This window comes from Oratosquilla oratoria, chromosome 10 (assembly GCF_046742065.1).
Source record: "Oratosquilla oratoria isolate Oo_2021 chromosome 10, ASM4674206v1, whole genome shotgun sequence".
In the NCBI taxonomy this organism is placed as follows: Eukaryota; Metazoa; Arthropoda; class Malacostraca; order Stomatopoda; family Squillidae; genus Oratosquilla; species Oratosquilla oratoria.
Window position 1 is genome coordinate 40025019 of NC_134786.1, and position 15000 is coordinate 40040018.

Sequence of the window (15000 nt, forward strand, 5' to 3'; positions counted from 1 at the left end):
CTAAAGCACTATCTCCTGGATTTAAGTTCAGGACTCACAAGAACTTCCAAGTCTCTCCCGCACTCAGTTTTCTCTAAAAACTATTATTGATTCAAGCATTTTTCCTATAGCTGATGTCAAAACGATTGGTCTATAGTTACATATAGACGATTTATCTCCCTTTTCGAAAACAGGAACAACGTTTGCCTACCCCCAAGCAATAGGCACAAAACCAGTGTCTACTGACTTATTAAATATTTCTGTTAACTGGTCACAGATTTCAAATTTACACTCTTTAAGCACTCTTAGAAATTTTGTCTGGACCCGGGGATTTTGTAGTTTTAAGTCTTTCAATCTGTTTGACTACTTCTACCTTACTAATACTGATATTTGATAGTCTACTTTCTTCATCCCCACTGAAAATAGGATCGTAGTCGGGTACCTTATCTAACCTCTCCTTGGTAAACACCGAGAAGAAATATTTGTTTAATGCCTCGCTCATTTTTTCTTACGATTCTATCATGACATTTTCGTCGTTTTTAATTAGGCCTATCCTTTCCTTATTTTTTGTTCTGTAGAGATGAAAGAAGCCCTTGGGGTTGGATCTCGCTTGTCTGGCAACCTTAATTTCATAGTTACGTTTCGCTGTGCGCGTATTCTTTTTAACCAGTCTTGCCATATCATTATATTCGGATTTAAAGTGTGTTTCCCCGTTTTTTATTTCCTCTTTTCATTCCGATCTCATATTTCAGCCTGTCTGCCATCCATTTGGGAGTATTAATATTCTTCCGTATTGACTTGAGAGGTTACTGTACATTTCATCCAAATCGCTGACCGGTCTGATGGCCTCGCGCTTGTAAGTGATCAAATGTCTTATATACTCTCTCATCAAAATTAGTTCACCTGAAGTCCGGTACTAGAACGCTATTCGTACTATTTAATTCTTCCCAATTAATATCAAACCTTATTTCTTGATGATCACTAGGGCCTAGACTTTTTCCTTCTTTTTTACGTTACTCGTTAGGTCCTCATTATCAGTTAGAAGTCCAGAATATTCTCTACCCTCGTAGGATCGGTAATAATTTGTTTTAGAAAATTATCCTGCACCCCATCTAAGAAATTTTGCGCTTCCCGATCTCTTACTAAAATTTCCCAGTCAATGTTTCTATATTAAAATCTTCCATGATCAAAGTTTTTGTACTGGGATACCCTGCGAATTTCATGAATCAGGGGATCAGTCTGCTCAATGCCGAAGTTAGGTCTATATAGGACGCCAATAATAAGTTTCTTATTCTTGCCTATAATCTCCACCCAAACAGATTCCGTACTATCCTCTTCTTTAATTGAACTGTTGATAATACAGTTTGTTGTATTTCTAACGAAATGTGCTACTCCTTCCCTACTTTTGCCAACCCTGTCCTTGTGAAAAAACTTTATCCTTCTATCTCGATTTCCGGAAGTAAATGTCTATCAGCCATATTGATCCAGGATTCAGTGATAGCTATATCAATTTTCTCTACGCATGCTTTACCTCGCAGAATTTTTTTTATTACGCTTCTGCTGTTTGTATAATAAACATTTAGTTTATCTTCCCTCCACATGATTAGGCGATTCTTTTCACAGTCCCTCTCTGAGCTGTTTCTATTGCCTAAACTATATTCCGATACCCCCCACAATTACCACGTAATCTACCAGAAAAATAAATGCAGGATGTTACTTCTCGATCAAGGGATTCAGCAAAGAGCTGAAATCCTTTGGGTGACAAGTGCACCCCGTCCCTTGTACGCATATAGATGGTTCTTACCGTAAAAGCGATCCCTGTTGTCGACAAATGCCCATACATTAGTCTTACAATGTCTTGCCAGAATTTATCGCAATAGCCCTGGAATGCCACACGCCTCCAATTCTACGCCTCGGAAAGATTCCACATACAAAAGGATGCCTACCCTTATTCCTAATCTTATCTAGCGCATCCCGGAACTGCGCAAACAGTTCCTTACTCCAGCAATCAAGCAAAATATGGGTTTCACACCTTCCCCGACTGTAGACTCTTCTATCCTGTCTCTAACATCACCTATCCCCGCCCCGGGGAAACAGACTTGGGTTCTATGCTTCCTATCTTTGTCAAAGAAGGCCCAATCTAAAAAAATTCCTCTTTAAGGTCTTCTATAGTCCTCTCTAAGGCTACAATTCTACTACGCAGAAATTGTACCTCTTCGGCGCTGATCACAGAAACACAACCACTCCCCCAATCCTCACCCTCCTCCCTCTCTTCTCTCTGGACCCTTCTCTGACAACCTCCTCCCTCTTTCTCACTCCAACCACCTCAACTTCCCTCCCCCCTCCTCCTCCTCCTCCTCCTCCCTTCCACACGCAGCGACCAACCGCAACTCCCATTTGGCTATTAGGAGCAGGTTACCTCAAATCTTTGCAATGCTCTTTTGTCCTTCAAGACCCGAATCCTTCTTAGACTTCTCCTCCATTTCGGTGTCCATTTTCAGCTTTTTTGTTTTGCTTCTTCCTTAAATGTATATATATATTATATATATATATATATATATATATATATATATATATATATATATATTATATATATATATGAAATAAAATAAATAAATAAAATAGATATAAAATATAAATAAAACACAAATGAAATGAAAAAAATGAAAAAAAAAAAAAAAAATGACAAGTAGTTTCCTACCATCCGCAGCATTTCATTCACATCTATTGTGGATTCTTTACTTTTCATCAACTTCATCTTTTACCACAATCTCCCTTAAAAGTCCAGACCAGTAGAGAGAGGTTGTCTATTTGGATAGAAGCGCTGGTAACACTACAGCCCACAATACTCCCACGCCTACGTTATCACCCCCTCACTACCTGTTCCTACTCCTTTCCATCTTCCCATTTCTCTTCCAAAGTCTTCCTCTTTTTTTTCCTTCTTTGCCCTTTTTATACATCCCAGACAAAAGAAAATAATAAAAGATAATAATAATAATAATAAAAATCATAATAGTAATTAATAATAATGGAAAATAATAAAAGTAATAAATAATAAATAGTATCAAAATAAGATACAAATATAATGAACAAATAACAAATAAGATAATAATAATAAATAATAATATTAATAATAACAATAAATAATAAATCGTATTAACGACAATATATTATAATGAACAAATAACAAATAAGATAATAATAATAATAATAATAAATACTAAAATATAATGAACAGAAAGTAATAAAAATGAACCTTAAATGATAAACAAACACGAAAAAAACATACAAAATAAACATAAGACAAAGTCCCATCCTCGCTAGCGTCTCCCACCAGATGCGAGCGCCAAGTTCAATCTTCTCAATGTTGCGAAATGTCCTACACCCGACCCCAACCCCACCACCCACTCTCACCCGTCCACCGTCACGATTTGACAAGTCATTTTCCGCATGGGGGGGTGGGGACGTACTTTTCTTGTTTGTGTGGTGCGCGTGTGTGTGTGCCTGTGTGTGTTTGCGCTTACTTGTTCCCTTCTAATCCAAAAATACCTAAAACATACAAATACTACTAGAAATAATGGTAAACCGTTTGGGCTTAAACTATCTCAAATAAAATATAAATAAAATAAGGTAGGGGAGGGGGGGGGGGGCTAAGGTGACATTTCTCCTCCACCGGAGGGAAACCGTACCCGGCAATCTTTACTCGTTCACTCTCCTGGGATGCATGTGGACTTCCGTGCCAAAACTGGTGGAAAAAAATCTTCATGATATCGACGTTATTTTAAAACAGAGAGGCAACTGAACATCAGTCGTACAGATGATGGATGGATGGATGGATGGATGGGAGGGTGGACTGGCTGTGCAGAAGGGCATAGGTTGGCCTTCGGTCCTAAACAGATGCTGAGGAACTGTGGAGCGTTTGTCTCACGACGTAATTTCCTTCCAAGGATGGATGACGGCATAATATAATTCAGTGTTCACTGGAAAAAAAAATCTAGTGAAAAAAGAGGATGACGTGATTTTCTCGATGAGGAATAAGAGAAGGAAGAAGAGGAGGGGAGGAGTAGGAGGAAAAAGAAGAAAAAGTAAAAGGAAGAAGAGTGAGAAGAAACAGAAGAGGAAGAAGAAGGAGAGGAAGGAGGAGGAATAAGAGAAGAGGAAGAAGATGAAGAGGAAGATAAGGAAGTAGAGGAAGAAGAAAAAGACGAGGAAGAAAATGTGGTGTCATTCTGTTCGGGGGGGGGGGGGGATAACGTAATCGAGTGGGGGAGAGAGAGAGAGAGAGAGAGAGAGAGAGAGAGAGAGATTACCAGGAAATAAAGTGGGAGTGTGGCCTGTTTTTCCCTACTCGACAACACTGACTACCGCAGTGGTTCTTTACCACCTGGTGTACCACCTATACGCCCCCCCAGATGGTATGATAACTTAAACCTATATTTTTAAAGCGACTGACAAATATATATATATATATACATATATATATATATATATATATATATATATATATATATATATATATATATATATATACAGGAGAAGGGAAACTTGTAGGCAGTAAGTACTTTTGTATATTACATCTTCAGACTAAATGACAGAGATACAGTTGTGTTTAAATGTAAGAAACAGGTGGTAACCATACGGGGGGGGGGGAGACAATACAATGTGAGAAGGGGAGATGACCTTCCCTCTATCGACCTGACCAACACATAAGGCTCAATCTGGCGGAAAGATCTTGGTGACCATTTGGGTTACCAATTTATCACATTTAAAATGACCATAGCTTAAGTTTATGTTTTTACCAAACGTGCCTGATATTAAGCAGGATTCTATTATATTTCCTTCTTGTAGGCTTTTTTCTTTGGCTAAAATTGTTGCCTTAGACAAATCAATATGGTGGTTGTATAATCCTTTATGTTGAAATAACGTATTATTTTTCTGGGCAGATCTCACACTATATTTATGTTGGGAAATCTTTGTTTCCAAGTTTTTCCCAGTTTGTCCAATATAAAATTTGTTACAATCTTGGCAAGGAATTTTATAGACTACACCTTTGTTGTTAGGAGGGCTGTTCTTAATTAAAAATTTCTTAATGGTGTGGTCATATTTAAAAGCTACTTTGATATATAATTTTTTAAGTAGGTTGACAATACTAAGAAAATTTCTCATGAAAAGGAGGAATAAGTGTATTAAGTTGTTTATGGTTTCCTTGTTCTTGATTGCAAGTTTTGTAAAAGCGTTTCATGGCGGTATTGTGACATTGATTAAGAATATGAGTGGGATATTTTAACTCCTAACAACAACGGCGTGGTCTATAAAATACCTTACCAAGATTGTAACAAATTTTATATTATACAAACTGGGAAAAACTTGGAAACAAGGATTTCCCAACATAAATATATATTCTACATATATTATTTTTGTTTCATAAATCAAATAAGTCTAGCATTTCATGTATATTTGTGGCATTAACCCATGTCACTTTCTTCTAATATCATAATCATCATCATCGTTATTATTAATAACAAAGGGGGAAAGGCCCGCCAGGAGTTACCGTGCAGATAAATCCGGGTTTGCAGACGTCGACCCTATCTGCCGCACCACCGGAAATTGCTCTTCTTAGCGAACTCCGGGATTACGCGACTGCAGTGTACTGCGGGTGTTGTGTGTGTGTCCGTGCACGTCTCTTGCATGCATATATGCACACACACGCGCTCATACAAATACATGCTCATGCGCGTACACACACACACACACACACACACACACACACACACACACACACACACGAGTACACTCATAAACAGAGTTGCGTCCAAGTACAGGTTTTCATGAACTTACACTTTGACCCAAAGTACTTGAACAATACAAAGTGCATTCAAGTACATACAAGTACATTGTATTTAATAAAAAGTTATGTACTATATTCACAGATTCTAGCAAACTTTGTGATGATACTGAGTAAATACGTGCATTGAGTGTTATGATGCTTTACGAATCTGTGACAGGATATTTCTTATCACATAAAGTCCTTGCACTTAAGCACAATGACATGTACTTAGTCTTGGACTTAAGCGGATAGCAAAACGACTGTTCTTGTACTTGTACTTGAAAAATATCCTGGTACTTGGACTTAGACTTGAGTACAGTCTCAACCCTGCTCATAAACATGCTCATATGCACGATCCTATGATGAATTGGAGAATCAGTGACCTTTCCTGTATACTACAATTAGGTAAACACACACACACACACACACACACACACACACACACACATACGAGTGTGTACATACGCATAAATACACTCACACACGTAGGGTGGCGTCTGGCTATCTCGACAGAGACTGCAGCAAATCCGAGGTGAATATACGTACACATGCGCAGATACACACATGTATGTTAACAAAACACTTACACACACGTACGCAAAAAAAATCTTATCCATACTGATAGTGTGGATCATTAAGCTGATATGGACCCTCGGCCTCTTTTAGTACTTTACCTCCGCCTCCTTCACTATGAGTTACTTATTCATGAAGCCTTTAGTGTGTAGTTAAGCTTTTTCTTTATTGCATTTTCGTTCACTTATTAGTTTCGTGACTGTGTGTGTGTGTGTGTTTACAAGTGTATTCACGCGAAAACAATGAAATATAGAGTTGCTTTTTTGTAACATGCCGTGGGTCAGACCAAAACCAGGCACCACAAGCGTGAAACTACAGTTATAAACACTTCCTACTTGACGACCCATCTCCCGTCCGGCCCAGCCATAAGCCGACCATGAACAACATTCTCAAAAGCGCGTTGACCATCTGGTCACCGAGAAGAGTCCAAATCTTCAAGAAATTTCGGGCGAAGAGTCCAGTGAAATTCGGACCTCAAGGGACGAGCAATAACAGACCTAATGTTCACTGGACATAAGGGATTCCCACCCGTGACGTGGGATTTCTTGGGTTCTCGAAACTTGGTCTGAAGAATACAGGAGACATAACGAGCTCGTACTGTTACGAAGCCGTTATTACCCCACCCCCTCCGCCTCTCCACGCCCTACGAGTCCAACAGCTCGTTAACGAGCACAAGAATAAGGTACTTAACAAGTAAATGAACTACAGGGGGATTACCACGTTCCCCAGACCCAGAGTATACTTCCGCACGTAAACACACACACGCACACACATTACGGCTCGACGGTGCAGTGGGACCACTCTCGACCGCTAATTCACTCGAGTTAGATTCCTGAACATTGCTGAATTTTCCAGCATCGCTGCACTAGGTTTCGTTACTAAAACTGATGGACAAGAAGAGACAGAGAGAAAATGAGAGCAAGATTGAGCGAGACAATAAGGGAGAAAGCGAAGAGAGAGAGAGAGAGAGTCATATTCTAAATGAGATGGCTTCCTGGCAGCCTACCCTACCCGACATAATTACAGCTTTTTCTCCTCGTAAGTTCTTTTTGCCCTTATAAAGAGCCCAGCTACACTAGTAGTGACCCGCGTCTACTCTCAGGAGGGTCCTTCTATGGAAGGAGGGGTGGCTTCCGCTACCTGGAGGTGGGCTGTTACCCACCACTACAGTCTCAGAGCTGTGGTAACAAAATTCTTTCTCTCCTCTCTCTCTCTCACACTCTCACACACACATGATAATATAATTGGAAAATAAAAGACAGAACACCCACGAACGTTGCTCCTTTCCTGTATAATACAAATATGTAAATACTCCCATACACATACACACACATAATGTAGTGATAGCGCCGCGGGTTCCCATGCTGGAATACAAAGGCCGCGGCTTGCTCACGGTGTGAAAGTACCAGTAACACTGCAAGCCGTCACTACCCCTTTGAGCAAGTGTAATAGTATTGGATAACGAGCCTCGTACGTGGTCCAAGAACAGTGAATCACAAAATAATAAATATGAAAAAACATAAAATATTGCTCTTTAGTTCTTGTTACCAGACGATTTTATTCAGCTCAGGGTAAACCCACCCATCCCTGCGTAGGGAAATGGTTACACATGGAATGGCTATATCATCAACACAGAACATACGTGATCAATAACAATATGCAATAAGATATACTGAGCAATGTTATTGATCGTGTAGGGGTTGTTTTTGGGTTATTTATGTAACAAGACATCAGGCGTCCTTTTACGAGCGTACAGACCTCAAGGTCAGAGACCGTAGGTTCCTTGCAAGTTCCAAATGCGTTCCCAAGCTTCCAAACGAAAACGCCAAATCTTCTAATAACCATTAAAATTTCGCCAACTATTCATTTCACCAAAATTGGCCGAATATTTGTTTCCAATTTTTGGCCAAATTATCTCTCCCAAATTCTTGCCTAACTTAAGATACTTCAGCGAAATGTAATATGGCAAAACGTAATTTGGCGAAATGGGACGTCACAATCCCCTATACATCTCGTCCGTAACATACGGTACACGCGCTACTACAAACCAGAACCTTCTCTTCACCACCAACCACCAACTTCAACACATCTCGACTGGCTTATGCAACAGAGAGGGAGGGAGAGGGAGAGGGAGAGGGAGAGGGAGATGGAGAGATAGAGAGAGAGAGAGAGAGGGGGGGAGGTGAAATAATAATAATAATAATAATAATAATAATAATAATAATAATAATAATAAGAAGAAGAAGAAGAAGAAGAAGAAGAAGAAGAAGAAGAAGAAGAAGAAGAAGAAGAAGAAGAAGAAGAAGAAGAAGAAGAAGAAGAAGAAGAAGAAGAAGAAGAAGAAGAAGAAGAAGAAGAAGAAGAAGAAGAAGAAGAAGAAGAAGAAGAAGAAGAAGAAGAAGAAGAAGAAGAAGAAGAAGAAGAAGAAGAAGAAGAAGAAGAAGAAGAAGAAGAAATAGAAGAAGAAGAAACGACGATGTCCCTCGTGTTGGCCTTTCTTCGAGCTCCCTTCAGTAGTCACCCATACATTTGATGAGCAGGTTCTTCGTTTCGTCTTGGACATAAGTCACCGCGCCTCCTGGCTTATCTTATGTGGAGTGGTCCCTCCTTCCCCCTCCCTCCCCTCCTTCCTTCGCTCCAGAAAGACAACACGTTGCCCTCCCCCTCCCCCCAATGTCCCCTTGTGTGCCTTGCCAAGGACAAACTTCCTCCTCCTCCTCCTCAATTCCTCTTCCCTGTTCTTTCCTTCTTCCTCATCCTCTCTCTCTTCCTAACCATTATCTGCCTCTTACCTCTTCTCTCCTTCCTCCAGCTCCTCTTCCCCCCATTTCTTCTCCCCTTCCTCCTCCTTGTTTCGTCTCTAGTTTCTTCTGGCTACCGCCAGGCGATTTTATTCAGCCAAGGGAGAACCTAGCCCAGCATGCGGGGGCAAATGAGTTGGAGACTTACATAAACAGGAGACACTCCCAACCGCCTGGGTATTTGCCAGTTTTGTCAGGACAGCTCAATGCTGCAAATTCTAACATTTCAAAACACGAATAAACTGATAGAAATAAATATAAAATACATACAAAATAAATATATTAATAAAACTAATAAATGAATAGAATAAATAAAATAAGTATAATAATAATAAAAGTAAAACAAGTTATATCGAATGAATAAATAATCTAAGCAAAATTTTAATTAATAAATTATTAAGCCCAACAGAACAGCACTGACCGCATTCCTCTATTAAAAATATGACCCAAAAGTCATAAATTAAAACGTATACATCACAACCACAAATATTCACAATTAATGAAATATTCAATAAACAATCTAACGACACCAACAAATACCACATTTAACATTTAATTCCACATTATTTTCTTTCCATAATAAGCCTTCACATATAATTATATTAATTACCAGTGCATTTTGTATTTAGCTATTTTATAACTGAAAATGCAAAATCAAACCATTACTCTATCATGTGTGTGTGTGTATGTGTGTGTGTGTGTGTGTGTGTGTGTGTGGTATATAGAAATAATGCGACCACACCCACACACGTCCATACTTACGTGCCGCCCACATACACATACAAACACGCATCCACACACACGTTCATACAACATCCCCCACACACACCCACACCCATACACACACACACACACATAAACACAAACAGTTTTATACGTGCATATAACGAAATGGCAAAGCTGGTTAAAAGGAATACACGTTCAGCGAAGCGTAATTATGAAATCAAGGTTGCCAGTCAAGCAAAATCCAACCCAAAGGGTTTCTTTCACCTCTATAGAACAAAAAATAAAGAAAGAATAGGACCAATTAAAAACGATGAAAATGTCATGATAGAATCGGAAGAAAAAATGAGTGAGGAGTTTAACAATTATTTTCTATCGGTGTTTACTAATGAGAGGTTAGATAAAGTACCTGACTGCGATCCGATTTTCAGAGGGGATGAAGAAAATAGCCTAACTAATATCAGCATTAGTAAAGAAGAAGTTATCAAGCAGATTGACAGACTTAAAGCTACAAAATCTCCGGGTCCGGACGAAATTTTTCCAAGAATGCTTAAAGAGTGTAAATTTGAAATCTGCGACCAGTTAACTGAAATATTCAATAAATCGGTAGACACTGGTTCTGTTCCAACTGCTTGGAGGCAGGCAAACGTTGTTCCTGTTTTTAAGAAGGGAGATAGATCGACCATATGCAACTACAGGCCAATCAGTTTGACATCGGTTATAGGAAAAATGCTTGAATCAATAATAGTAAATAGACTCAGAGAACACATTGAAGGGCATAATTTAATTCGTGATTCACAGCATGGTTTCTCCAAAGGTAAGTCATGCGTGACTAATCTTCTATCCTTTTACACTAAGGTATATAAGGCGTCAGACAACAATGAAAATTACGATGTTATTTACCTTGACTTTAGCAAAGCGTTCGACAAGGTGCCACACCAGAGACTACTAAATAAAATCAAAGCCCATGGCATAGGAGGAAAAGTGTTAGAATGGATTAGAGCTTGGATTAGTAACAGAAAACAGCGGGTCACCATAAATGGAATAAAATCTAGGTGGGGCAATGTTACTAGCGGGGTCCCCCAGGGCTCGGTTTTGGGTCCCTTATTGTTCATTATGTATATAAACGACTTAGACGATGGGTTAAATAGTGATGTTAGTAAGTTTGCGGACGACACTAAAATAGGACGCCTAATTAGGTCAGGAGAAGACGCCCAGATTCTGCAGGATGATCTTAATAAACTGTTAACATGGTCGGTGAAATGGCAAATGAACTTCAATATCTCTAAGTGTAGCGTGTTAAACGTAGGGCTACACAACCCCGAAAATAGATACAACTTAGATGACACGTTTTTAGAAAAATCTGAGTGCGAGAGGGACTTGGGAGTTCTGGTGAGTCCGGACCTTAAAACCAGGAAGCAGTGCATTAGCGCCAGAAATAAAGCAAATAGAGCATTAGGCTTCATTGCTAGGACGGTAACAAATAGAAGTGCAGAGGTAATTATTAAACTCTATCTAGCGATAGTTAGACCCATCCTTGACTATGCGGTACAGTTTTGGTCTCCGTCCTACAAAATGGACATAAATTCACTAGAATCAGTACAGAGAAGAATGACCAAAATGATACAAGGACTCGGAAATTTGCCTTACGAAGAGAGGCTTAGGCACCTAAACTTACACTCTCTGGAAAGACGCAGAGTGCGGGGTGATCTAATAGAAGTGTTCAAGTGGATCAAAGGCTATAACAAGGGTGATGCAAACAAGGTCATCATAATAAAACAACAGGGCAGGACTCGCAGTACTGTAATGGGTATAAACTGGACAAATTTAGATTTAAGAAGGAAATAGGCAAGAATTGGTTTACAAATAGGGTGGTCGATGAATGGAATAAACTTAGTAACCACGTAGTAAGCGCTGAAACTATCAGTTGTTTTAAAAAACGATTAGACAACTTTATGGATGGGGACGACAGGTGGTGATGGATACGGAGCTGCCTAGTGTAGGCCTAATGGTCTTTTGCAGTCTCCTTTATTTCTTATGTTGAGCAGTAGTCGTCACTCAGGTCAGGTCAACCGGGTAGCTGCTTCAGTTAGCGATATGGCGAGTGAATGTGTCACTGTGTTCAGCGCCGAAGAGGTACAATCTCTACTTAGTAGAATTGAAGCCTTGGAGGATGCTGTTAAGTGCCTTAAGGAGGAGAATCGAGTTCTCCGCTCGAAGGCCCATGATACGGAAGGCAATATTAGCGATGAGCATGGATGGAATACGGTGAGAAATAAGATGCGGAAAAGTGGAAAAAAGTCCTCACCAGCCCCACTGAAATGCAAAAACTCGTTTCAAGTGCTGGCAAATCTGCAGGAAGAAGGAACTAATGAAATCCAAGAGAAGAAGGAAAGGGCAGACGCTGGATCCCTGCCCACAGGTAAGATTTTGGTAGTAGGAGACAGTCAAGTGAGGTATTTAGACAGGGTTTTCTGCGACAAAGATAGGAAGCATAGGACGCAGGTGTGTTTCCCCGGCGCGGGCATAGGTGATGTTAGAGATAGGATTGAAGAGTGTCTAGTAGGGGAAGGTAAGGACCCAGTAGTTTGCTTAAGTGCCGGAGGAAATGATATAGGTAAGGTAGGGAGTGAGGAATTATTTGCGCGGTACCGAGATGCGCTAGACAAGATCAGAAATAGGGGAGGTGTTCCTGTAGTATGTGGAATCCTTCCGAGGCGTAGAGTTGGAGGCATGTGGCATTCCAGGGCTATTGCAATGAATTGCAGGCTGGCAAAACATTGTAAGGCTAATGGATGGGCATTTGTCGACAACTGGGACCGCTTTTATGGTAAGAATCACCTATACACAAGGGACGGAGTGCACTTGTCTCCCAAAGGATTTCGGCTCCTTGCTGAATCCCTTGAGCGAGAAGTAGGCATCCTACAGGGTTTTTTCGGGTAGATTATGTGGGAGTAGGGGGGGAAGTATCGGAATATAGTTTAGGAAATAGAAACAACTTAGAGGACTGTACAAAAAATCACCAAAGCAGGTGGAGGGAAGATAAACTTAAAGTTTACTATACAAATAGTAGGAGCATAATTAACAAAATTGATTTGCTGCGAGGTAAAGCATGCGTAGAAAATTTCGATATTATAGCCATTACTGAATCCTGGATCAACATGGCTGATAAACATTTCCTTCCGGAAATCGAAATAGAAGGATATAAGTTTTTTCATAAGGATAGGGTCGGCAGGAATGGGGGAGGTGTAGCACTTTTCGTTAAAAATACATTAAACTGTATTATCAACAATTCGATTAAGGAAGAGGACTGTACGGAATCTATTTGGGTAGAGATTATAGGCAAGAATAAGAAAGTTATTATTGGCGTCTTGTATAGACCTCCTAACCTTAGCATTGAGCAGACCGATTCCCTAATTCATGAAATTCATAGAGCGTCCCAGTACAAAAACGTTGTAATCATGGGAGATTTTAACTATAGAAACATTGACTGGGAAACTTTAATAGGAGATCATGAAGCGAAACAATTCCTAGATGTGGTGCAGGACAATTTCCTAAAACAAATGATTACCGATCCTACGAGGGGACAAAATACCCTGGACTTAATTCTAACAAATAATGAGCACCAAATTAGCAGCATAATAGTGGGCGATAGTCTAGGCTTTAGCGATCATCAAGAAATAAGATTTAATATTATTTGGGAAAAAATAAAAAGTACAAATAACGTTCAAGTACCAGACTTCAGGAAAGCAAACTTTGACAATATAAAAACCTATTTGAAATTGAATACGAAAAACAATCCGGACGTTTCAAACATTCTTGATTCTCGTTGCGGGGCTGATAGTCAGAAGTGGGGCAAGGAGGATACGCGTACCTTGGGTCAGGTCTGGGTCAGAGAGAGAAATACGCTTACCTTAGGTCAGGTCTGGGTCAAAGAGAGTGATGCGCGTGCCTTGGGTCAGGTCGATTCGGGGCGACGGCCCAAAAATCAGGTCAGTACTTTGGATGAGATGTATAGCAATCTGGCAGATCTAATTATTAATGCACAAAACACATATATCCCCCTAAAGTCAATACGAAAAAATAGTAATACTCCCAAATGGATGACGGACAGATTGAAACATGAGATCGGAATTAAAAGAGGACTTTACGTAAAAATAAAAAACGGGGAATCACACCTTAGATCAAGATATAACGAAATGGCAAAGCTGGTTAAAAGGAATACACGTTCAGCGAAACGTAATTATGAAATCAAGGTTGCCAGTCAAGCAAAATCCAACCCAAAGGGTTTCTTTCACCTCTATAGAACAAAAAATAAAGAAAGAATAGGACCAATTAAAAACGATGAAAATGTCATGATAGAATCGGAAGAAAAAATGAGTGAGGAGTTTAACAATTATTTTCTATCGGTGTTTACTAATGAGAGGTTAGATAAAGTACCTGACTGCGATCCGATTTTCAGAGGGGATGAAGAAAATAGCCTAACTAATATCAGCATTAGTAAAGAAGAAGTTATCAAGCAGATTGACAGACTTAAAGCTACAAAATCTCCGGGTCCGGACGAAATTTTTCCAAGAATGCTTAAAGAGTGTAAATTTGAAATCTGCGACCAGTTAACTGAAATATTCAATAAATCGGTAGACACTGGTTCTGTTCCAACTGCTTGGAGGCAGGCAAACGTTGTTCCTGTTTTTAAGAAGGGAGATAGATCGACCATATGCAACTACAGGCCAATCAGTTTGACATCGGTTATAGGAAAAATGCTTGAATCAATAATAGTAAATAGACTCAGAGAACACATTGAAGGGCATAATTTAATTCGTGATTCACAGCATGGTTTCTCCAAAGGTAAGTCATGCGTGACTAATCTTCTATCCTTTTACACTAAGGTATATAAGGCGTCAGACAGCAATGAAAATTACGATGTTATTTACCTTGACTTTAGCAAAGCGTTCGACAAAGTGCCACACCAGAGACTACTAAATAAAATCAAAGCCCATGGCATAGGAGGAAAAGTGTTAGAATGGATTAGAGCTTGGATTAGTAACAGAAAACAGCGGGTCACCATAAATGGAATAAAATCTAGGTGGGGCAATG

General features: G+C 39.6%; 1 protein-coding gene across 1 annotated transcript in view; it reads right to left on the minus strand.

The window, feature by feature from the left end:
• LOC143029184 (katanin p80 WD40 repeat-containing subunit B1-like) overlaps nt 1-15000 on the minus strand; it is a 571733-nt gene that overhangs the window by 363972 nt on the left and 192761 nt on the right. The window lies entirely within an intron of this gene.